Here is a 23571-nt window from a genome sequence, read left to right as displayed (position 1 = left end):
GGCTACAATTGATCCCCTATACTTGTGGGTTATCAAGACCTATTTCTGGCGCCGTTGCCGGGGAGTTATTGCATGGGGTGAATATTCTCATGTGTGATTGTTTGCTTTATCACTAAGTAGATTTTATTTGTTGTTCTAAGTTGTTCTCTATCTTTAGTTATTGGTAGGAAACGCAAAATACCAAACAAAATAGTTGTACCTACCTACTACACCAATGGTTGAAGAACCACTCAAAATCTATCACACTCCTGAAGCTTTTTACTTGGATCATCTTCGATCCTTATGTTCTTGTGCTGAAACCCCAACTATCTTTGTTGAGGGCAAATCTTTAGATGAGCATGCTTCTTATGTGCGACACCGCTTATCTCAAAAAGGGAAACTTTTACTGGATCAAATTCATCATTTGCAATGCTATGCTTGGAATTTATATGAAATATATGATTTTACTTGTTGTTCTGAAAACCCTGAGAAACACCTTCCGTACCAATGTGAGTTTAGTGATAATGGAATCGTATCTTCGTATGCTAAGGGTGTTTATAATTACTATGATGTTCAACAAATTGAAGAATTTGTTGCTTTTAAGGGTGCTTATGAAATTTCTTCTTTGATTGAAAAGTATGATGCTACTCTTTACAAATCTGAAAGTTTTGCCATACTTAAATATTGTTATGATAATTATGCTTCTAATGCCTATGTTAAGCCATATATTGAGGACTCCTCCGCTGTCCAAGAAGAGATTAATATTTTACAGGAGTCTATGGAAGAAGAAATTGATGAAACTGTGAGCTCATTGGATGAAAAAGATGATGAGGAGAGCGGAGAACAAAAGGAGGAAGAGCAGATTAGATACCCGTGCCCACCTTCTAATGAGAGTAACTCTTCAACTCATACATTGTTTAATTTCCCTTCGTGCTTACCGAAGGATGAATGGTATGATGATTGTTATGAACCCATTGATTCTTTTCAAATATCCCTTTTTGATGATGCTTGCTATGCTTGTGGCCAAGATGCCAATATGAATTATGCTTATGGAGATGAACTTGCTATAGTTCCTTATGTTAAACAAGAAATTGTTGCTATTGCACCCACGCATGATAGTCCTATTATCTTTTTAAATTCTCCAAACTACACTATATCGGAGAAGTTTGCTCTTATTAAGGATTATGTTGATGGGTTGCATTTTACTATTGCACATGATGATTTTGATAGATATAATATGAATGTGCTTGCTGCTCCTACTTGCAATTATTATGAGAGAGGAACTATATCTCCACCTCTCTATGTTTCCAACATGATAGAATTGCAAGAAACTTCTTATATTATGCATTGGCCTTTACTATTTGTGCATGAATTATTCTTTTATGACATGCCGATGCATAGGAAGAGAGTTAGACTTTGTTGTTGCTTGATATATGTTACTTTGTGCTCACTACTAAATTACAAATCATTGTTAATTAAAATTGGCTTTGATATACCTTGGGATACGGTGGATCCATTACTTGAGCACTATATGCCTAGCTTAATGGCTTTAAAGAAAGCGCTGCCAGGGAGACAACCCGGAAGTTTTAGAGAGTCATTTATTTATGTTGTGTGCTTTTATAAAGTTTAATAATAAAAATAATGTGCCAAGGTTTGCCTTTAGGATGATTACAATGCTTGTTGGTTTGTGCGGTGCACGACAGAAACTTTGGCTGTAGTGCGCGATTTTACATTTTTTTTACTGGAATGTCAAATGGTTCTGAAACTTTTTGCACTGTCTTTCTATACAATTTGTTTACTTTTCAAAATTTTGGCAGAATTTTTTGGTTACAGAAGTATGGTTAATGTTCAGATTACTACAGACGTCCTGTTTAAGACATATTTTGTTTTTGATGCATAGTTTGCTTGTTTTGATGAAACTATCAATTTCTATCAGTGGATTAAGCCATGGAAAAGTTATATTACAGTAGCTACAATGCAAAAACAAAATATGAATTGGTTTGCAACAGTACTTAGAGTAGTGATTTGCTTTATTATACTAACGGATCTTACCGAGTTTTTTGTTGAGTTTTGTGTGGATGAAGTGTTGGATGATCGAGGAGGTCTCGATATGAGGAGAAGGAGGAGAGGCAAGAGCTCAAGCTTGGGGATGCCCAAGGCACCCCAAGTAAATATTCAAGGACACTCAAGCGTCTATGCTTGGGGATGCCCCGGAAGGCATCCCCTCTTTCTTCAACAAGTATCGGTATGTTTTCGGATTCGTTTCGTTCATGCGATATGTGCAAATCTTGGAGCGTCTTTTGCATTTAGTTTTCATTTTTCTTTTATGCACCATGCTGGTATGAGATAGTCCATGGTTGATTTATAGAATGCTCTATGCACTTCACTTAAATCTTTTGAGTATGGCTTTATAGAATGCTTCATGTGCTTCACTTATATCATTTGAAGTTTGGATTTCCTGTTTCTCTTCACATAGAAAACCGCCATTTGTAGAATGCTCTTTTGCTTCACTTACATTTTTTAGAGCGTGGTCATATCTTTTGTAGAAAGAACTAAACTCTCTTGCTTCACTTATATCTATTTAGAGAGATGACAGGAATTGGTCATTCACATGGTTAGTCATAAAATCCTACATAGAACTTGTCGGTCACTGAATATGATATGTTTGATTCCTTGCAATAGTTTTGCGATATAGAGATGATAATATGTGGGATGTTCTAGTAAATGGTTGTGTGTAGTAAGAATATTGGTGTTAAGGTTTGTGATTCCCGAAGCATGCATGTATGGTCTCCTAACTATGTAACCAAATTGGCGCGCACTGTATTTTGATTGTTTATCTTTGCGTGAAGGTCGGGCGCGTGCAATGGTTAACTCCTACCAACCTCCCCCCTAGGAGCATGTGTAGTAGCACTTTGCTTCGAGGGCCAATAAACTTTTGCAATAAGTATATGAGTTCTTTATGACTAATGTGAGTCCATGGATTATACGCACTCGTATACTTCCATCATTGTTAGCCTCTTCGGTACCGTGCGTTGCCCTTTCTCACCTCGAGAGTTGGTGCAAACTTCGCCGGTGCATCCAAACCCCATGATACTATACACTCTATCACACATAAGCCTCCTTATATCTTCCTCAAAACAGCCACCATACGTACCTATCATGGCTTTCCATAGCCATTCCGAGATATATTTCCATGCAACTTCATCATCATCATATACATGACTTGAGCATTCATTGTCATATTGCTTTGCATGATCGTAAGACAGCTAGCATGATGTTTTCATGGCTTGTCCATTTTTGATATCTTTGCTATGCTAGATCATTGCACATCCCGGTACACCACCAAAGGCATTCATATAGAGTCATATTTTTGTTCTAGTATCGAGCTGTAATATTGAGTTGTAAGTAAATAAAAGTGTGATGACCATCATTATTAGAGCATTGCCCAAGTGAGGAAAGGATGATGGAGACTATGATTCCCCCACAAGTCGGGATAAGTCTCCGGACTTTATGAAAAATAAAAGAGGCCAAAGAATCCCAAATAAAAAAGAGAGGCCAAAAAAGTCCACCAAAAAAATAAAAAAATGAGAGAAAAAGAGAGAAGGGGCAATGCTACTATCCTTTTACCACACTTGTACTTCAAAGTAGCACCATGTTCTTCATATAGAGAGTCTCTTGAGTTATCACTTTCATATACTAGTGGGAATTTTCATTATAGAACTTGGCTTGTATATTCCCATGATGGGCTTCCTCAAATGCCCGAGGTTTTCATGAGCAAGCAAGTTGGATGCACACCCACTTAGTTTCAGTTTGAGCTCTCATACACTTATAGCTCCAGTGCATCCGTTGCATGGCAATCCCTACTCCTCGCATTGACATTAATTGATGGGCATCTCCGTAGCCCATTGATTAGCCGCATCGATGTGAGAGTTTCTCCCTTTTTGTCTTCTCCACACAGCCTCCACCATCATACTCTATTCCACCTGTAGTGCTATATCCATGGTTTGCGCTCATGTATTGCGTGAGGGTTGAAAAGCTGAAGCGCATTAAAAAGTATGAATCAATTGCTTGGCTGACACTGGGATGGGCATGAGGGGTACCTTGTGTTAAGAAAAGGGAGCATACAAGACTATATGATTTTGAAGGGATAGCATTCTTTAGCATTGATATTTTGAAAGACATGATTACTTGTTTGGGATGCCCAAGTATTAATTCTTTTATGTCAAATGATAGACTATTGCTTTGAATCACTCGTGTCTTAATATTCATGCCATGATTAGATTACATGATCAAGATTATGCTAGGTAGCATTCCACATCAAAAAATATCTCTTTTATCATTTATCTACTCGAGGACGAGCAGGAATTAAGCTTGGGGATGCTGATACGTCTCCATTGTATCTATAATTTTTGATTGTTCCATGCCAATATTATACAACTTTCATATACTTTTGTCAACTTTTTTATACTATTTTTGGGACTAACATATTGATGCAGTGCCCAGTGCGAGTCCCTGACCCTCATGGACACCCTGTAAGGCGGTTGTTTCCCTTCTTTCGCTGCAAGAAAGCTATTACCCGGAAACAAATCGTGTTCAAAGTTTCAATCCAATCAGAGTTACGGATCTCCGGGAATATAAGAAATGGTGAAAGGGCAAAATCTGGGGACGCAGAAACAGAGAGAGACGGAGAGACAGATCCAATCTCGGAGGGGCTCTCGCCCCTCCCACGCCATGGAGACCATGGACCAGAGGGGAAGCCCTTCTCCCACCTAGGGAGAAGGTCAAGGAAGAAGAAGAAGGAGGGGGGATCTCTCGCCCTCGCCTCCGGTGGCGCCGAAACGCTGTTGGGGCCATCATCATCACCGTGATCTACACCAACACCTCCGTCATCTTCACCGACATCTCCATCACCTTCCCCCATCTATCTACAGCAGTCCACTCTCCCACAACCCGATGTACCCTCTACTTGAACATGGTGCTTTATGCTTCATATTATTATCGAATGATGTGTTGCCATCCTATGATATCTGAGTAGATTTTCGTTGTCCTGTTGGTAATTGGTGAATTGCTATGATTGGTTTAATTTGCTTGTGGTTATGTTGTTGTCCTTTCACTACTAGGGAAAAGCCTAGCAGCAGCACGGGTTTTGGCCCTCTCAGTAGCGCGGGTACCGGCGCTACTAATAAGGCGCTACAGCTAACGTATAGCAGTAGCGCGTCTTGACACACGCTACTGCTACACATGAATAGCTGCAGCACTCTTCAGAAAAGGACGCTACTGGTATTATCTGCAGCGCCGTTTACAGGTAAGCGCTACTGGTAAGTCGGCGCTACTGCTAAATCCCCCCCTCGCTACTACTAGTTTTATTAGTTTTTTTCCTGCAGATTTGTTTTTTATTTGTTTTGCATTTGAATAGGCTTTATACAATAATCTTTAGCATATCATCCACATACAAATGTAATCATAGCATACACATACAATTAGTCTCATCAAATCATGTCATCATCATAATCATCATCCAACACAAAGTGGTCTCTCGTCATCAATCTCGAAAATAGCGATACAAGTCTCGATTACTTGCAAATACATCGTCATCCATCTAAACAATGATATACACGAGAATAGCTATCACTTTGAGTACATGAGTTCGTATCCCTCTCTCACATTAGCGTGAACCTAAACTAAGTACTGCGTGTCGCTCGGAAACCGAAAACCGGTACACCTGGGCCTGACACTCCGTCCACTTGTCGTATATATACTCCTGGCGTAGCACTTCTTCGCCATTTATGATCTATGCACCTGCATCGTCACATGAGTCGATGATATGCAACATATATAGTTGAGCAACACAAAGAGACAGACTTGGCAAAAATAGAAACAACATATCATAAGCATAAATAACAAAGTTCATCGTACCCAAATGACCTAACTAGAGTGATTTTCGCTAGTCGAGGAGGACGGTTTAATTACATCACAAATAAAGTTTCACCGTGCATAACTCAAAGTTTTGTCATAAAAGAAAGTATGGACTAAACGGACACATTGTCATATATCGACAATCACTCCATCATGTCGTGCCATCCATCCAAGTCAGGGAGATAGTCATCGAGCTTTGTGAAAGGCTTAATGTCGAGACGCTGAGAGGCTATCCATGTTCGGACGTCTTCGCGCGACATTTGTCCTTCTGCATGGAACATCCCTGTTTTTCCGACGACCTCATTCATGATGATTTGGGCAAGTTCGCGCTGGATGTTATAGAACTCAGCTCGAAGTCGATGATCCTCGATATCTCCTATGTCCTTTGCCCATTGCAGAATATGGGCATCGCCAGATCTAGGTGCCATGTGAAGGTTCTGGTGATCCCGTCTGTACTCCAGCATGTGGTGTAGGACATAGAATCCATCATTAAGAGAATTGTTCGGTTGCTGGATGCAGCAGAAGTCGGTCTTATGGCTGAAGGCGGCCCTGCTGCCCCTTCTCTTCTTGTCCCTAACCTCTCCACCCGATGCCGGGCCCAGCAACAACATCTGTTGATCGTCGGTAAAGCTAAAAAATTCGTCTGCCGCCCGGTAGACGTCGTCGCAATCACCAGAACCGTGTCCTTCATCGTTGCTAGCCATGTTTCCTATGATTAAATCTAGTCAATTAATTCTAGACCTAATAAAATGAATAATGACATAAAAAAGGACTATTGTTTTGCAGGAATGTTGACTCCTTCCCGGTGCGGCAAATCCCGGGCACTCGATATGTCCTAGTTTGTAGCACAAGTCATGCCGAAATTCACGGGAAATTTCGGCATGACCTTTGCTAAAAAGTGGACAAATCGAGAACCTGAAATTTGCCGGAACAGAAATGAATCAACATTCCGACAAAACATAGGCCACTCAGCATCATTCCCTGGAAACAACAAAGCCACCACTTGGGCACAATCGAACAACTTCAATGAAAAGATATAACATGACCACTTCAATGAAAAATAAAATTTGCCTAAATTCTTTTCCTTGAAAAATAGTGGTCTTTTGAAAAATCAAAAACCTTTGCCAATCTACTTAACCTAGCTTCTTAATCCAACGAACCTAATTAACCTACCTATTTAACCTAGTTAGTTAATCTAGTTTACCTAGATAATTAACCCTAATTAAACTAGTTAACGCAGCTAGTTCTCTGTCAAAGCCTAAAATAAATTTTTTCACTAATTAACATGGATAATTAACCTAATTAAACTAGTTAACCTGACTAGTTCTCTGTCAAAGCCCTAACTAAGTTTTTGCACTAACCTAGATAATTAACCTAATTAAACTAGTTAACCTAACTACTTCTCTGTCAATGCCCTAACTAAATTTTTGCCCTAACCTAGATAATTAACCTAATTAAACTAGCTAACCTATGCATGAGAGAGAGAGGAGGGGTGGGGGCTTACAGATGATGGCGCCGGTGGTGGCGACGGAGGCAGTGTGGTGGCGAGGGAGGCAGGGGCGTCTCCGGTGACGGCGAGGAAGGTGGCGTCGATGGCGGCTCCGGTGGCGTTGACGAGGCCGTGCGGCTCTGTGGCGTTGGGGGCGGCTCCGGTGTCGTTGACGACGCACGGCTCTGGTGGCGTCGTCGGCGGCGGCGAAGTGTGGGGCGAGGAATCGGGGAGACGGCGGCGCGCGCGCGGGCCGGGGTGGGTTTGAGGGATTTGGGGGAAGTGGTGGCCAGGGGGGGGGGGAAACGGTTTTTTGGCTAAGTCAAACTTAGCGGTAGCGCGTTTCGCAAAAAGCGCTATAGCTGAGTTAGCTATAGCGCTTTCCTCAAAACGCGCTGCTGCTATAGCTAATTTCCTATTTTGTTTCTATAGCGGGGGTCTAGGGCACGCGTTGCAGCTACGTTAGCTATAGCTCCTCTTACAAACAAACGCTGCTGCTATGCCTTCCTCCGATTTTTCGCTTTTTCGTTTATTTTGCTTTACATTTTATTTTTCCCTTTCTACTTTTTCTATTTCTTTCATTTTCATTTAAATTTCTATTTGTTTATCATCTTATTTTATTTCCGTTAGTAGTAGCGCTCTTCTTTGGAAACGCGCTGCTAACTGTGCTCTAGCAGTAGCGCGTTTCTGTTAAGCTTGCTACTGCTATGCGTAGCCTAGCATTCTGCCAATGGGAATATTAGTAGTAGCGCTTTCTTTACAACAGGCGCTACTGCTAAGTTTGTGTCTGTAGCGCGGTTTTTATTTGCTCGCTACTGCTATATAGCACTAGCGCAGTTTTTTGACCCGCGCTGTTGCTATATTTCTGTGTATAAGGTTTTCCCTAGTAGTGTTTGGTGCCCATCATATGAGCGCGCGCGTGGATCACACCATAGGGTTAGTTGTATGTTGATAGGACTATGTATTGGAGGGCAAGAGTGACAGAAGCTTCAACCTAGCATAGAAATTGATGCATACGGGATTGAAGGGGGACCAATATATCTTAATGCTATGGTTGGGTTTTACCTTAATGAACCTTAGTAGTTGCGGATGCTTAATACGTCTCCAACGTATCTATAATTTATGAAGCATTCATGCTATTTTATTATCTGTTTTGAATGATTATGAGCTTTATTATACAGTTTTATATTACTTTTAGGACTAACCTATTACCCGGAGGCCCAGCCATATTGCTGTTTAATTGTCTGTTTCAGTATTTCGAAGAAAAGGAATATCAAACGGAGTCCAAACGAAATGAAACCTTCGGGAGCGTGATTTTTGGAAAGGATATGATCCGGGAGACTTGGAGTTCAAGTCCCTGAAGGTTCGAGGAAGCCAGGAGATAGGAGGGCGCGCCCACCCCCTGGGCACGCCCCTGTGTCCTGGGCCCCTCGAGGCTACCCCGACCAACTTCTTTCTCCTATATAAGTCCACGTAACCTAAAAACATCAAAGACGAAGATAGATCGGGAGTTCCGCCACCGCAAGCCTCTGTAGCCACCAAAAACCTCTCGGGAGCCCGTTCCGGTACCCTGCCGGAGGGGTAACCCATCACCGGTGGCCATCTTCATCATCCCGGCGCTCTCCATGACGAGGAGGGAGTAGTTCACCCTCGGGGCTGAGGGTATGTACCAGTAGCTATGTGTTTGATCTCTCTCTCTCTCTCTCATGTTCTCTCTATGGCACGATCTTGATGTATTGCGAGGTTTGCTATTATAGTTGGATCTTATGATGTTTCTGCCCCTCTATTCTCTTGTGATGAATTGATTTTTCCTCTTGAAGTTATCTTATCGGATTAAGTCTTTAAGGATTTGAGAACACTTGATGTATGTCTTGCCGTGCTTATCTGTGGTGACAATGGGATATCACGTGATCCACTTGATGTATGTTTTGGTGATCAACTTGCGGGTTCCGCCCATGAACCTATGTATAGGGGTTGGCACACGTTTTCGTCTTGACTCTCCGGCGGAAACTTTGGGGCACTCTTTGAAGTACTTTGTGTTGGTTGAATAGATGAACCTAAGATTGTGTGATGCATATCGTATAATCATGCCCACCGATACTTGAGGTGACAATGGAGTATCTAGGTGACATTAGGGTGTTGGTTGATTTGTGTCTTAAGGTGTTATTCTAGTACGAACTCTTGAATAGATTGATCTGAAAGAATAACTTTGAGGTGCTTTCGTACCCTACCATAATCTATTCGTTTGTTCTCTGCTATTAGTGGCTTTGGAGTGACTCTCTGTTGCATGTTGAGGGATAGTTATATGATCCAGTTATGTTATTATTGGTGAGAGAACTTGCACTAGTGAAAGTATGAACCCTATGCCTTGTTTCCTACCATTGGAATACCGTTTACGCTTACTTTTATCATTAGTTACCTTGCTGTTTTTACATTTTCAGATTACAAAAATCTATAACTACCATCCATATTGCACTTGTATCACCATCTCTTTGCCGAACTAGTGCACCTATACAATTTACCATTGTATTGGGTGTGTTGGGGACATAAGAGACTCTTTGTTATTTGGTTGCAGGGTTGTTTGAGAGAGACCATCTTCATCCTATGCCTCCCACAGATTGATAAACCTTAAGGTCATCCACTTGAGGAAAATTTGCTACTGTCCTACAAACCTCTGCACTTGGAGGCCCAACAACGTCTACAAGAAGAAGGTTGCATAGTAGACATCAAGCTCTTTTCTGGCGCCGTTGCCGGGGGGGCTAGGTAAGCGGCACTCACACCCCGTCAACTAAGCTCTTTTCTGGCGCCGTTGCCGGGGAGGTGAGTGCTTGAAGGTATATCTTTAGATCTTGCAATCGAATCTTTTTGTTTCTTATTTTATCACTAGTTTAGTTTATAAAAGAAAAGTACAAAAAAATGGAGTTGAGTTTGTCTCATACGCTTCATCTTTTTATTGTCTTTCGTGAGTATGATGAAAAGGAAAATTGTGCTCAAGTGCTAGAAGAAGAAATCTATAGAATGTTTGATACTAAATCTTTGAATGATGAGCATGATTCCAATGTTGTTAGTATGAACTCCTTGAATATATGATGATTGCACTAGTTATGATGAAATTGTCTCCTATAAGCATGTCGATTTTTGTGGAGAGCATTGGGTTTGCATAGATACACCAAATAGAGAAGATAGATATTGCAAGAGGCATAAGCATGTAGAAACTAAAGGGTTGCAAGAAAGTCTTGATGTTTGTGCTGAAAAATTCAATATTTTTGGCACCCCTTGTGAAATTTGCAATGAACGTGGTCATTTAAATCTCCAATGCAAATTGTTTCATGATCGAATCGTGTCCAAAAGTTGTTATAACTTGATTACCCTTGAGCATCATAAAGAGCTTAGTCTTCTTTTGGGGTATGAAGAAATGGAACGTATAACTGAGGGATTCCAAAATTTAATCTTGATAGATTTCTTGATTTTGATCTAGAGAAGATTTATTTGTATTGTGCGGTGAATTGCATTGAAAATCCTTATATTGCCAATTACATAAAGAAAAGAAAGCAAATAGAAGAATAAGAGAACACTAATGAAAGGGAAGAGACTTCCCAATATCCTCCTATTATTTCTTATGATGAATCAGGTAACGAAGAGGAGCTTTCTATTCAACCAATCTCGTCAATAAGGAGCTCAAAGAAGAAGGTTGAACCCACACATAATGTGAAGAAGAAAAAGAAAAGAAGGAGCAACAAAGGTAAAAAGGTATCCCTCCCAAATTATGTTGCTCCTACTACTCATTGTGATGATGATAATTGCTATACAATTGGTGCTATCCATATTTTTAATGATGAGAGTGATTATGCTTATGATATGAAAGGGCCCAAACTTGGGGAAGCTATGTTTGATGAGGATGAAATATTTGAGAATATATTTGCTGAAATTAATGTTTGTCCCAAGCTTGGGGATGCTATGTTTAATGAAGATGACATTTTTAGCATCCCAAGTTTTGATATGCAAAGTTGTTATGATGATAGCATGCCCCTTACCTATGATGATTATATTGATGAAAGTGGGTTTGGAAGAGTGTCAACTTTAGGAAGTAGTTATCCCACTATTTTGGAGGATTTTGAATCTTATTGTGATGAATATGAAAGTGGATTTGGAAGAGTGTCAACTTTATTTAGTGATGATTCCACTATCTTGGAAGAGGTTTCAATCGATTATGATGAGAACAAGGTTGGTACTTATGATGATTATTGTGATGAAACTTATGCTATAAAAAGTAGTGATGATTATATTTATAAAACTTGTCATGATTATGATTACCCTTTTTCTGAACATTACTCTTTTAATGTGGAAACAATTTATAGTATTCAAGTCTTTTATGATACTCCCACTATTCCGAATGAGAAGAATTTTTCTTATATGGAGAGTAGTAAATTTTATATGCAAGTAGATCATGAAAAGAATGCTTTAGGTGCTGGTTATATTGTTGAATTCATTCATGATGCTACTGAACATTATTATGAGGGAGGAATATATTCTTCTAGGAATTGCAATAATATCAAGTTTCCTCTCTATGTGCTTAAAGTTTTGAAGTTATGCTTGTTCTGCCTTCCTATGCTAGTTGATTATTGTTCCCATAAGTTGTTTCCTCACAAAATCCCTATGCATATGAAGTGGGTTAGACTTAAATGTGCTAGTCATATGCTTCATGATGCTCCCGTTATGTTTCAGTTCTTATCTTTTATGTGAGCATCATTGTCATCATCATGCCTAGCTAGAAAGGCATTAAAGGAAAGCGCTTGTTGGGAGACAACCCAATATTTACCCTTACTGTTTTTGTGTGTCCACATGATTATGCTACTGTAGTAATCATGTTTTATAGCTTTTGTTTCAATAAAGTGCCAAGTAAGACCTTTAGGATAGCTTACGGTGATAGTTGTGTTGATCCTGCTGAGAATCAGAAACTTTTGCACCCAGTAAATTAGTTTTGTTAATTAACAGAAACGTGATTCTGATCTGATTATTTTTGCTCTGGATTAGCACACAAATTTCTTAGGACTTCCTAATTTGTTAGGATTTTTGGAGTTCCAGAAGTATACGTTTGATACATATTACTACAGATTGTTCTGTTTTTCACAGATTCTGTTTTTTGTGTGTTGTTTGCTTATTTGGATGCATCTATGGCTAGTATTAAGTGGTATGAACCTTAGAGAACTTGGAATACAGTAGGTTTAACACCAATATAAATAAAGAATGAGTTCATTACAGTACCTTATGTGGTGGTTATGTTTTCTTATACTAAAGGAGCTTACGAGTTTTCTGTTGAGTTTTGTGTTGTGGAGTTTCCAGGTTTTGGGTAAAGATTCGATGGAATATGGAATAAGGAGTGGCGAGAGCCTAAGCTTGGGTATGCCCAAGGCACCCCCTCTTTCGTCCTCGTTCATCGGTAACTTTACTTGGAGCTATATTTTTATTCACCACATGATATGTGTTTTGCTTGGAGAGTCATTTTCTTTTGTTAGTATTTGCTTGCTGTTATTTAGAATAATGTTTTGCATCTTTATTTTCAATAAAAATGTCAAGGATAGCCTTTACCATGCTTATTTTGCTAGTATACATGTTGCTGTTTGAAAACAGAAAGTTTACCGTTGTTGCAAAAATTCCCTAGAAAAGTCAGAGAATGGTATAATGTTGAAACTTTTTGCATATTGAGCTTTGATAAATCTCCTGCATCGTAGTATTTTTCTCATAATTTTTGGAGTTAGGAATTATGATGAATCTTGCATTCTTTACAGACTATACTGTTTTGGCAGATTGCTGTTATGTTTGCATTGTTTGCATATGTTTGCTTGTTTAATGATTCTATTTAAGGATAGGAGTATTAAATATGCAGAGGCATTTAGTATGCGATGTTGAATAATAATTTTAGTGATTTGTTACAGTAGAAAATGATAAGGTTTTTCATTGGTTTATACTAACCTATCTCACGAGTTCTTGTTGAGTTTGTTGTGGATGAAGCTTTTGATAAAAAGAGAAACCATGATATGAGAGGAATTAAGGAGACACAAAAGTTCAAGCTTGGGGATGCCCAAGGCACCCCAAGATAATATTTCAAGAAGTCTCAAGCATTTAAGCTTGGGGATGCCCCGGTAGGCATCCCATCTTTCTTCTTCAACAACTATCGGTTAGTATCGGTTGAGCCTAAGTTTTTGCTTCTTCACATGAGTTGTGCTATCCTTGCAATGCCAATTTATGTTGCTTTGCTTGCTGCTTGAATAAAGTACATAAGATCTGAAATCCTTAAATGAGAGAGAGTCTTCACATAGTTACAAAATTATTTAGCTACTCATTGATCTTCACTTATATCTTTTTGGAGTAGTTTGTTATTTTACTCGTGTGCTTCACTTATATCCTATGAGTAAATGGTTGAATGAGTTGAAAGTCATAAATCTGAAATTATATATGTTTCATTTGCTTATCCTATGGGGAGTAATGACTTCACATCTAAGAAGTAGAGGTTGTAAATTTATTGAAGGTTAGCAAGCATTGTATTGGTCATTTGAACAATTCATGAAAGATTATTGAAGGAAGAGAGATTTCACATATAAATATACTATCCTAGACATCTTTTATAATTGTGAGCACTCATTAAGTATGACATGTTAAAGAGTTGATGTTGGACAAGGAAGAAAACTTAATGGGTTATGTTTTCTCACATCTCAGTTAAAGTATATTGTCATGGATCATTCAAACATGTTGAGCTTGCCTTTCCCCCTCATGCTAGCCAAAATTCCTTGCACCAAGTAGAGATACTACTTGTGCTTACAAATATCCTTAAACCCAGTTTTTGCCATGAGTGTCCACCATACCTACCTATATGCGGTATTTACCTGCCGTTCCAAGTAAATTTGCATGTGCCAAACTGTAAACCTTCAAATGATAATCTGTTTTGTATGCCCGAATCGCTCATGTAGCGACTAGGGGCTGTCAGTATCTTCCAAGCTATGTGGGTTATTCTCAAGATGAGTGGACTCCGCTTGTCATTCAAGAGAAAAATGGCTGGTAACCGGGATGCCCAGCCCCATGATCAAAAGATCAAAATCAAATAAAAAATAATTGCAAACAAAACTCCCCCAGGTTTGATGTTAGTTGGAGGCTCCCGTTGTTTCGGGCAAGCCATGGATTGATGATTGTTGGTGGAGGGGGAGTAAAAACTTTTACCATTCTGTTTGGGAACCGCCTGTAATGTATGTAGTATGGAAGATATTGGGAACTCATGGTTGTTATGTTGACAATGAGATCATACCTCTCAGAATTAATTATCTCTATTTCAAAATTGAGCTCTAGCACCTCTGCAAATCCCTGCTTCCCTCTGCGAAGGGCCTATCTTCTACTTTTATGCAAGAGTCAAGGTGATCTTCACCTTTCCCTTTTTCATTTTATCCTTTGGCAAGCACCTCGTGTTGGAAAGATCCTGATATATATATCCAACTGGATGTAAGTTAGCATGAATTATTATTGTTGACATCACCCAAAGGTGAATACGTTGGGAGGCAACATTATAAGCCCCTATCTTTCTCAGTGTCTGATTAAAACTCCATAACCATTAGTATTGCGTGAGTGTTAGCAATTGTAGAAGACTATATGATAGTTGAGTATGTGGAGTTGGCTAAATCAAAGCTCTGACATAGACCCTTCCTGAAAATAAGATGAATTGCAATTGTTTGATGACTAAGAATGAAGTTTGCTAGTTTTCAAGAAAGTTTATGGTCTATGCTTTAACATGTGAATAGCTTGTTACTTGATCGTGAGAAGTTTTATGAGATGAACTACTGTTATGACATATACTCATGCTAGAAAAGGTGATTGAAATTATCATTGATCAAACTTGTGCACCTTCTAGCATTCACACTTCATAAATTCTTTCCTTTATCATTTACCTACTCGAGGACGAGTAGGAATTAAGCTTGGGTATGCTGATCCGTCTCCAACGTATCTATAATTTATGAAGCATTCATGCTATTTTATTATATGTGTTGAATGATTATGGGCTTTATTATACACTTTTGTATTACTTTTGGGACTAACCTATTAACCGAAGGCCCATCCCATATTGCTATTTTATTGCCTGTTTCAGTATTTTGAAGAAAAGGAATATCGAACGGAGTCCAAATGGAATGAAACCTTTGGGAGCGTGATTTTTGGAAAGGATATGATCCGGGAGACTTGGAGTTCAAGCTAGGGAAGGTTCGAGGAAGCCAGGAGATAGGAGGGCGCGCCCACCCCCCTTGGGCGTGCCCCCTTTCTCCTAGGCCCCTCGAGGCTCCCTTGACCGACTTCTTTTGCCTATATAAGTCCACGTACCCTAAAAACATCAAAGACGAAGATAGATCGGGAGTTCTGCCACCGCAAGCCTCTGTAGCCATCAAAAACCTCTTGGGGGCCCGTTCCGGTACCCTGCCAGAGGGGGAACCCATCACCGGTGGCCATCTTCATCATCCCGGCGCTCTCCATGACGAGGAGGGAGTAGTTCACCCTCGGGGCTGAGGGTATGTACCAGTAGCTATGTGTTTGATCTCTCTCTCTCTCATGTTCTCTCTATGGCACGATCTTGATGTATTGCGAGCTTTGCTATTATAGTTGGATCTTATGATGTTTCTGCCCCTCTATTCTCTTGTGATGAATTGAGTTTTCCTCTTGAAGTTATCTTATCGGATTAAGTCTTTAAGGATTTGAGAACACTTGATGTATGTCTTGCCGTGCTTATCTGGGGTGACAATGGGATATCACGTGATCCACTTGATGTATGTTTTGGTGATCAACTTGCGGGTTCTGCCCATGAACCTATGCATAGGGGTTGGCACATGTTTTCGTCTTGACTCTCTGGTAGAAACTTTGGGGCACTCTTTGAAGTACTTTGTGTTGGTTCAATAGATGAATCTGAGATTGTGTGATGCATATCGTATAATCATGCCCACGGATACTTGAGGTGACAATGGAGTATCTAGGTGACATTAGGGTTTTGGTTGATTTGTGTCTTAAGGTGTTATTCTAGTACGAACTCTTGAATAGATCGATCCGAAAGAATAACTTTGAGGTGGTTTCGTACCCTACCATAATCTCTTCGTTTGTTCTCCGCTATTAGTGGCTTTGGAGTGACTCTTTGTTGCATGTTGAGGGATAGTTATATGATCCAGTTATGTTATTATTGTTGAGAGAACTTGCACTAGTGAAAGTATGAACTCTTTGCCTTGTTTCCTACCATTGCAATACCGTTTACGCTCACTTTTATCATTAGTTTGTCACAGCCCCAGTCCAGGCCTTGCTTGTATTTGCAGTAGTATCCATGCATCATGTTTAAATTTTATGAAACTTGAAATGGGGATTGCCTAAACCCTAGCACCAAATGAATTCAACTAGGTTCAACTAAAATATTTTTAGAGAGTCCAAATAGCTTTTAAAAATGTTCATCATTTCTGGAAAATGCTGGAGACATAACCAGGGGTGTTGCACATTTTTCCATGACATATTTGGGCTCTGAATTAAATCATATGGTATTTTCATTTGGGCATTTAAATACTATAAAATATTTTAAATACTCAAATAATCATAAACTAAAATGTTTACTGTTGGATATATTCTAGACAGTAGCCATGATTAGTTTCATGATTTTTGGATCTGTTTAAGTATTTTAAATAAAGTCACAAAGTTGCAGAAAATTAGAAAACAGAAATAAGAGAGAGAGAGAGAGACTCACCCGGGCCACTTACCTGGTGCCACCCACCAGGCCCACCTGCCGGCCCAGCCCAGCCACCGCTCTGTGAGCTGCTTGACTTGGCCAGGCAGGCAGGCAGGTGCTCGACGGCGAGCACGGCATGCGTGCCACGCAGCTGCCGTCGCCTCGCCGCTCCCCTCGTCGAGCTGGCGACGTGGGAACGAACCCCCTCACTCTCCCCGACCTCGCCGACACCCGCACCTTCCCCTGTTTCCTCTCCCTCACTCTCCCTCCGCCATGGCCGACGCTGCTGCGCCCGCGCCACCGTAAAACCGCGTCCAACGCCGTCCCCGAGCCCCTTCACCGCGTCCGGACGGTTCGCCGTCGTCGACTACGCCGACTAGCCAAGCCACACGACGCCGGAGCCACTGCATCATCCCCGCCGCCGTCGTCTTCAACCTCGGGCCGCCCAGATCACCGTCGTCGTCCCGACCGCACCGAGCCTTCCCTGAGCACGCCGACCTCCCCTGCGGCTTCCCTGTGAGCTGCTGAACCTCCCCATCTTCTCCGTTCTCCTTCTATTGCAACACAGCGAGCACACGAAGCTCACCGCACGCGCCGCCGCCTGACCACGTCGCCGGCGTTGCTCCGGTGACCATTTGGTCACGGGCTTGTGCCCGTCACACCCCTCGCACCGCATAGAGGCCGTAGGTGCTAGCGCCACGCCGCCTAGGCCACCGCAGCCCCGCGCACGAGCTGGCCGAGCTTCGGCCTCCGCCTGACCTCGTCGCTGGCGAAGCTCCAGCCACTCCCCGGCCAAGCCACCACCATGGCTGGGTGCGGGCGATCACCAGCTGCCCGTGGCTGCTCTCTGTGCAGCAAATGGGGCCCTGTGGGCGAATCCCGCAGCACGCCGCCGCGTCTGGCCCCGCCGGCGGCTAAACGCCGGCAGGCTTTGACCTGTTGACCGGCGGGTTTGACCCCTTACGTGGACTGGGTGGGCCCAAGTTGACTCCTCCGAGTCAATGACAAGTGGCCCCCCCTCTGCTAACTACATCTAATTAGTTTTAACCAAAATTAGTTAGTTTAATTAACTGCTGACATGCAGGACCCACTGGTCAGTTTGACCTGGACCTCCCCGTTGACCTCTGACGTCATCCTGACGTAATGCTGACGCAGTAATTTAATTACTGGAATTATTCTTCTACAGGAAATCCCAGAAATTAGTATAAACTTCTAAAAATCATAGAAATTAATCTGTAACTCCAAATGAAACAAATTATATATGAAAAATGATCAGAAAAATCCAATCTTTCCATCTGTGGTAGTTTCATGCATGTCAGAACACTTTAACCTTGCTGTTTAGGTGAAACAAGCTAATGCACTTATATCACTTATTATTTTGGGTGATCATTTGAATCCTTGGTTCAAATGGACTCAAACCTTTATGTCCCAAGTTGCATTAGACCTATCACACATCATATTGCCATGTCATAGCATGCATCATATTGTCGCATTGCATTGATTGTGTTCTTTTCTGTGTTGCCGGTATCTGTTCCCTCTCGATAGACATGATTCCGACGACGAGTTCGATGACACCGATGAAGAACTATACTATCTTCAGAAGTGCCAGGCAAGCAAAACCCCCTTGTTCATTCCGATACAATCCCACTCTCTCGCTCCTGCTCTCTTTTACTGCATTGGGACAACAATGATTCACCTATTACTTGCTGCGGTAGCTGAACCCCTTTATCCTTTGCATGACCTGTCATTCCACAGTAAATAGATGAAACCCACTAGCATGAGTAGGAGTTGTTTGAGCCCTGTTGTGCCTACTCATTCATGCTTGTTTGTCATGCCTGCTACTGCTTAGAGTTGATTCAGGTCTGATTCATCGGGGGTGAATCAGAGGTGTGTGAACATGATTTGGTAAAGGTATCGGTGAGAGGCCATGTAGGAGTACATGGTGGGTTGTCTCATTGAAGCCGTCCTCAGGAACTGAGTTATGTATTTGTGATCCATGATTCAGCTACTACCATGCATTGGGCCCTGAAATATGACCCCGCTCGACTTCTTAATCACCCTTGTCCTCTATCCAGGAGTTGCAAGTAGTTTCTGGTGTTTGTAGTATGCTGGAGGCCGTGCGCAGCGCTGACCAGAGGGGTGGGCTGTGATGCGGTAGGCACGTGGCACGGTGTACCGGGCGCCCGTTTGGTGTCTTGGGAACCCTGCACACATCATTTGTGGCTGTGAGCGAAACTCCGGCCGGATCTCCTCGCGGATGGAACCCGAATAGGCGATAAACCTGGACTAGAGACTTGAGTGTTTAGGTAGGTCGTGGTCTACACCCACGTCGGCTTTTGCTTGAAGTCTGCCGAGCACATGTCGTGTGCAGACGCTAAGTGGTGGAAACATGTATGAAGAAGTACACCCCTGCAGGGTTAATATGATCTATTCGAATAGCCGTGTCCGCGGTAAAGGACTTCTGGGTTGCCTATAACAGTTCATAGACAAGTGAAAGTGGATACTCTAAAATACGCAAGATAAGCGTGAGTGCTATGGATGGCGTTCTCGTAGGGAGACGGGAGCGGATCCATAGTGGTGTATTGATATGGTGAATATGTGGACTCGTGTGCGCCACCTCAGAAGAGTTACTTGCAGTCATAGTTCAGGATAGCCACCGAGTCAAAGCTGGCTTGCTGCAGTTAAACCCCGCCACCCCCCTTGTTGATAATGATGCATATGTAGCTAGATCTGATGTAAGTCTTGCTGGGTACATTTGTACTCACGTTTGCCTATTTTATGTTTTTGCAGAAAGACGTCAGTCTCGTTAGTAGTTCTGCGTGGACTTCGACGTTTAGCTTGTTACCTCAGCTACGATCTTGTGCCCTCGGCAGGATCTAGTAGACAGTCAGGCTTCTCAGCCTTTTTCATCTATAGATGTCTGTACTCAGACATGATAGCTTCCGCTTGTGTTTTGACTTGTATGCTCTAAATGTTGGGTCATGAGACCCATGTTTGTAATATCTCGCTCCTCAGAGCCTATTGAATAAAATACTTGAGTCGTAGAGTCATGTTGCGATGCCATGTTGTATTTGCACATATCGAGCATATTGTGTGTATGTTATTGAAATGCTTGGTATGTGTGGGATCTGTCTATCTAGTTGTTTATCCTTAGTAGCCTCTCTTACCGGGAAATGTCTCCTAGTGTTTCCACTGAGCCATGGTAGCTTGCTACTGCTCCGGAACACTTAGGCTGGCCGGCATGTGTCCTTCTTCGTTCCTGTGTCTGTCCCTTCGGGGAAATGTCGCGTGATGAATACCGGAGTCCTGTTAGCCCGCTATAGCCCGGTTCACCGGAGTCCTGCTAGCCTAGTGCTACAGCATGGATTCACTCGCTGATGACCGACACGTTCGATGCTGGGTCATGGATGCCTGTCCCTGTAAGTTTGTGCCACTTTGGGTTTACGACTAGCCATGTCAGCCCGGGCTCCTTATCATATGGATGCTAGCGACACTATCATATACGTGTGCCAAAAGGCACAAACGGTCCCGGGCAAAGGTAAGGCGACACCCGTGGGAATACCGTGCGTGAGGCCACAAAGTGATATGAGGTGTTACATGCTAGATCGATGTGGCATTGAGTCGGGGTCCTGACATAGTTACCTTGCTGTTTTTATATTTTCAGATTACAAAAACCTATATCTACCATCCATATTGCACTTGTATCACCATCTCTTCGCCGAACTAGTGCACCTATACAATTTACCATTGTGTTGGGTGTGTTGGGGACACAAGAGACTCTTTGTTATTTTGTTTCAGGGTTGTTTGAGAGATACCATCTTCATCCTACGCCTCCCACGGATTGATAAACCTTAAGGTTAACCACTTGAGGGAAGTTTGCTACTGTCCTACAAACCTCTGCACTTGGAGGCCCAACAAAGTCTACAAGAAGAAGGTTGCATAGTATACATCAATGCTTGCTAATAGTTCCAATCATAAGTGCATAGAATTCCAAGTCAGGGATGACATGCTAGCAGTGGCCTCTCCCACATAAAACTTGCTATCGGTCTAGTAAAGTAGTCAATTGCTTAGGGACAATTTCACAACTCCTACCACCACTTTTCCACACTCGCTATACTAACTTTATTGCTTCTTTATCTAAACAGCCCTAGTTTTTATAAACGTGCTCTTTATATTCTTGCAAACCTATCCAACAACACCTATAAAGTCCTTCTAGTTTCATACTTGTTCTAGGTAAAGCGAACGTTAAGCATGCGTAGAGTTGTATCGGTAGTCGATAGAACTTGAGGTAATATTTGTTCTACCTTTAGCTCCTCGTTGGGTTCGACACTCTTACTTATCGAAAGGGGCTACAATTGATCCCTCTATACTTCTGGGTTATCAGCAGGTAGCGGAGGGCTTCCTTAGCATACAGGTAGGGGAAGCGGGTGGTGAGGAAGTTGACAAGACCGTCCAGCGACCATCGCGCGATGGTCATGCCATGGGACCTATGCCGGCAAAGCGGTAGCTCGAAGACGAATATGTCGCTTGTGTTGGTGATGATCTTGGAGAGGACCCACTCCAGCACCGCCACCTCGTCATCGTCGGATCCAGGCGTCGGTGAAGGGGCATAGACGACCATGTTGGCGATGATGTTGGTGACCGGGTTGAGGAAGCCGAAGGGAATGCTGGCCTTGAGGAGGCACGGGGCCAGCGAGGGAATCGCTCCCATCGGAAGCCGATCGAGTGCCTTCCTGTAGAACCCATGGATGTGATCAAGCAAGACGCATAGATCCCGCTTCTCCTCCGTGGAGCCCGGAGAATTGTGGTCGGCGATGCGGCAATCACGCTTGCCATGCATTGTCAGTCTGAGTCGATTTGCTTTCCTCCCCCTTGGCCACTCGGTTTCTTGTGGGGCGGCGACCGGTAAATTGGGGACGACGGAAGGAAAATCGCAGGCCGAAAGGTCGGCTTCTGTTTAATGTCTTTGTTTTTTAGTCCATGCGTTTCAGTTTAATTGGGCCCGGCCAATCATGCAAGGCACAATCCACGTCCACCAAGCTGGCCTTCATTCTTTTTTCTCCCACGTGGACGAAAACACGCCCTTTTAGTCTAACCCCTTTTATTTTTCATTTCATTCTTTTTATTAGTTTTTTGTTTTTTTCTTCCTTAAAATCATACAGGATTCAAAAAAGTTCCAGATTTCCAAATAATGTTCAAAAAATCATAAATATATTCATGAATTCAAAAAGTTCATGATTTTAAAATATGTTGAGGAAATCATAAAATGTTTGCAGATTCGAACAACATTCATAATTTTTTTGAAAAACTCCTCGAATTCAAAATATATTCAAAATTTTGGAAAAAATTACACATGATTTCGAAAAAAGGTCACTTGTTCAAAACATGTTCGTGATTATGAACAAAATGTTCATGAATTCAAAAAATGTTCAAGGATTTTTCTAAATATGCACAAAATTCAGAAAATGTTTGCGAGTTCCCAAATTTCAAAAAATGGCCGTCGATTCAAAAAGTTGTTAATTAAAAATGCAAAATGTTTGTGAATTTGTCAAAAAATGATCATGGATTGAAAAAATTCATGATTTCAAAAAACTTTCTCTGAATTAAAAAATCATAATTTCCAAAAATGTTCATGAATTTGAAGATGTATCAAAATTTAAAATAAAAATAAAAATAAAAATTAAACAAAAAATACGTCAAAGAAAAAATGAACATGGAACGTAAAACATGAAAATCATAAAACAAAGAAAAAATGAAAATGAAAACAGAAAGGAAAGAATGAAAATGAAAAAAAATGAGAAAAAAGGAAATCGACTAGGGAAGGTTCTAGCTGGGTTAGCCCAAGTGTACGCAGCAGGTAGGAGTGTGGCATTGTTCCTATTGGCAACCAACGCGCCAAAAAGGGTTCTCCATTTTTTCGTCCATCAGTGAACTAGAGATTCCGGCGCTGTATAACAAGCTACCGACACAAGCTTTTGTACCGATCCTTCTAAGCACTATGGTGGTCACTACGGCTATATAGATGGGAATGGCGGTGGCTAGGGTTTGTGGATGAAGATGATGATGTTCTGACTTCTATTGACGCTCCACATTTGACATTTTGATGGGCCCCCTTTATAAAAGTTGTTCATGTAGAAGATTTGCCTCGGTTTCTTCGCGCCCGTATGGAACGTCGTCTTTTGCTCTGTCTTCGCACGCCTCCTCCAGATTCATTCTTGCTTCATTTTCCTTCCTTTCCATTTTCACACGTGATTTCTTTCCTTTTAGCCCATTTCCTGTGAAAACACATCAAAGAGAGGATTTGTGAAATTCTTTGTGTTCATTAGTCATTAGTGGCTATATCAGAGCGAATATCTATTTTTAAAATAAAATATCTCGGTTTAAACTAAGGTAGATGAGTGTAAAACTATCAATCATTAGGTCGACCGGTTGAAGCAATGGAAAAGATTGACCG

The 23571-nt window shown here is 41.6% G+C and overlaps 1 pseudogene; it reads right to left on the bottom strand.

Moving 5' to 3' along the window:
* The window catches only part of LOC123158153 (uncharacterized), a 35411-nt pseudogene extending 13454 nt beyond the window's left edge, over positions 1–21957 (bottom strand).
* Positions 21958–23571: the final 1614 nt, after the last annotated feature.

Source organism: Triticum aestivum, chromosome 7B (assembly GCF_018294505.1).
Source record: "Triticum aestivum cultivar Chinese Spring chromosome 7B, IWGSC CS RefSeq v2.1, whole genome shotgun sequence".
Classification (NCBI taxonomy): domain Eukaryota; kingdom Viridiplantae; phylum Streptophyta; class Magnoliopsida; order Poales; family Poaceae; genus Triticum; species Triticum aestivum.
This window is presented reverse-complemented; position numbering and strand designations above follow the sequence as displayed.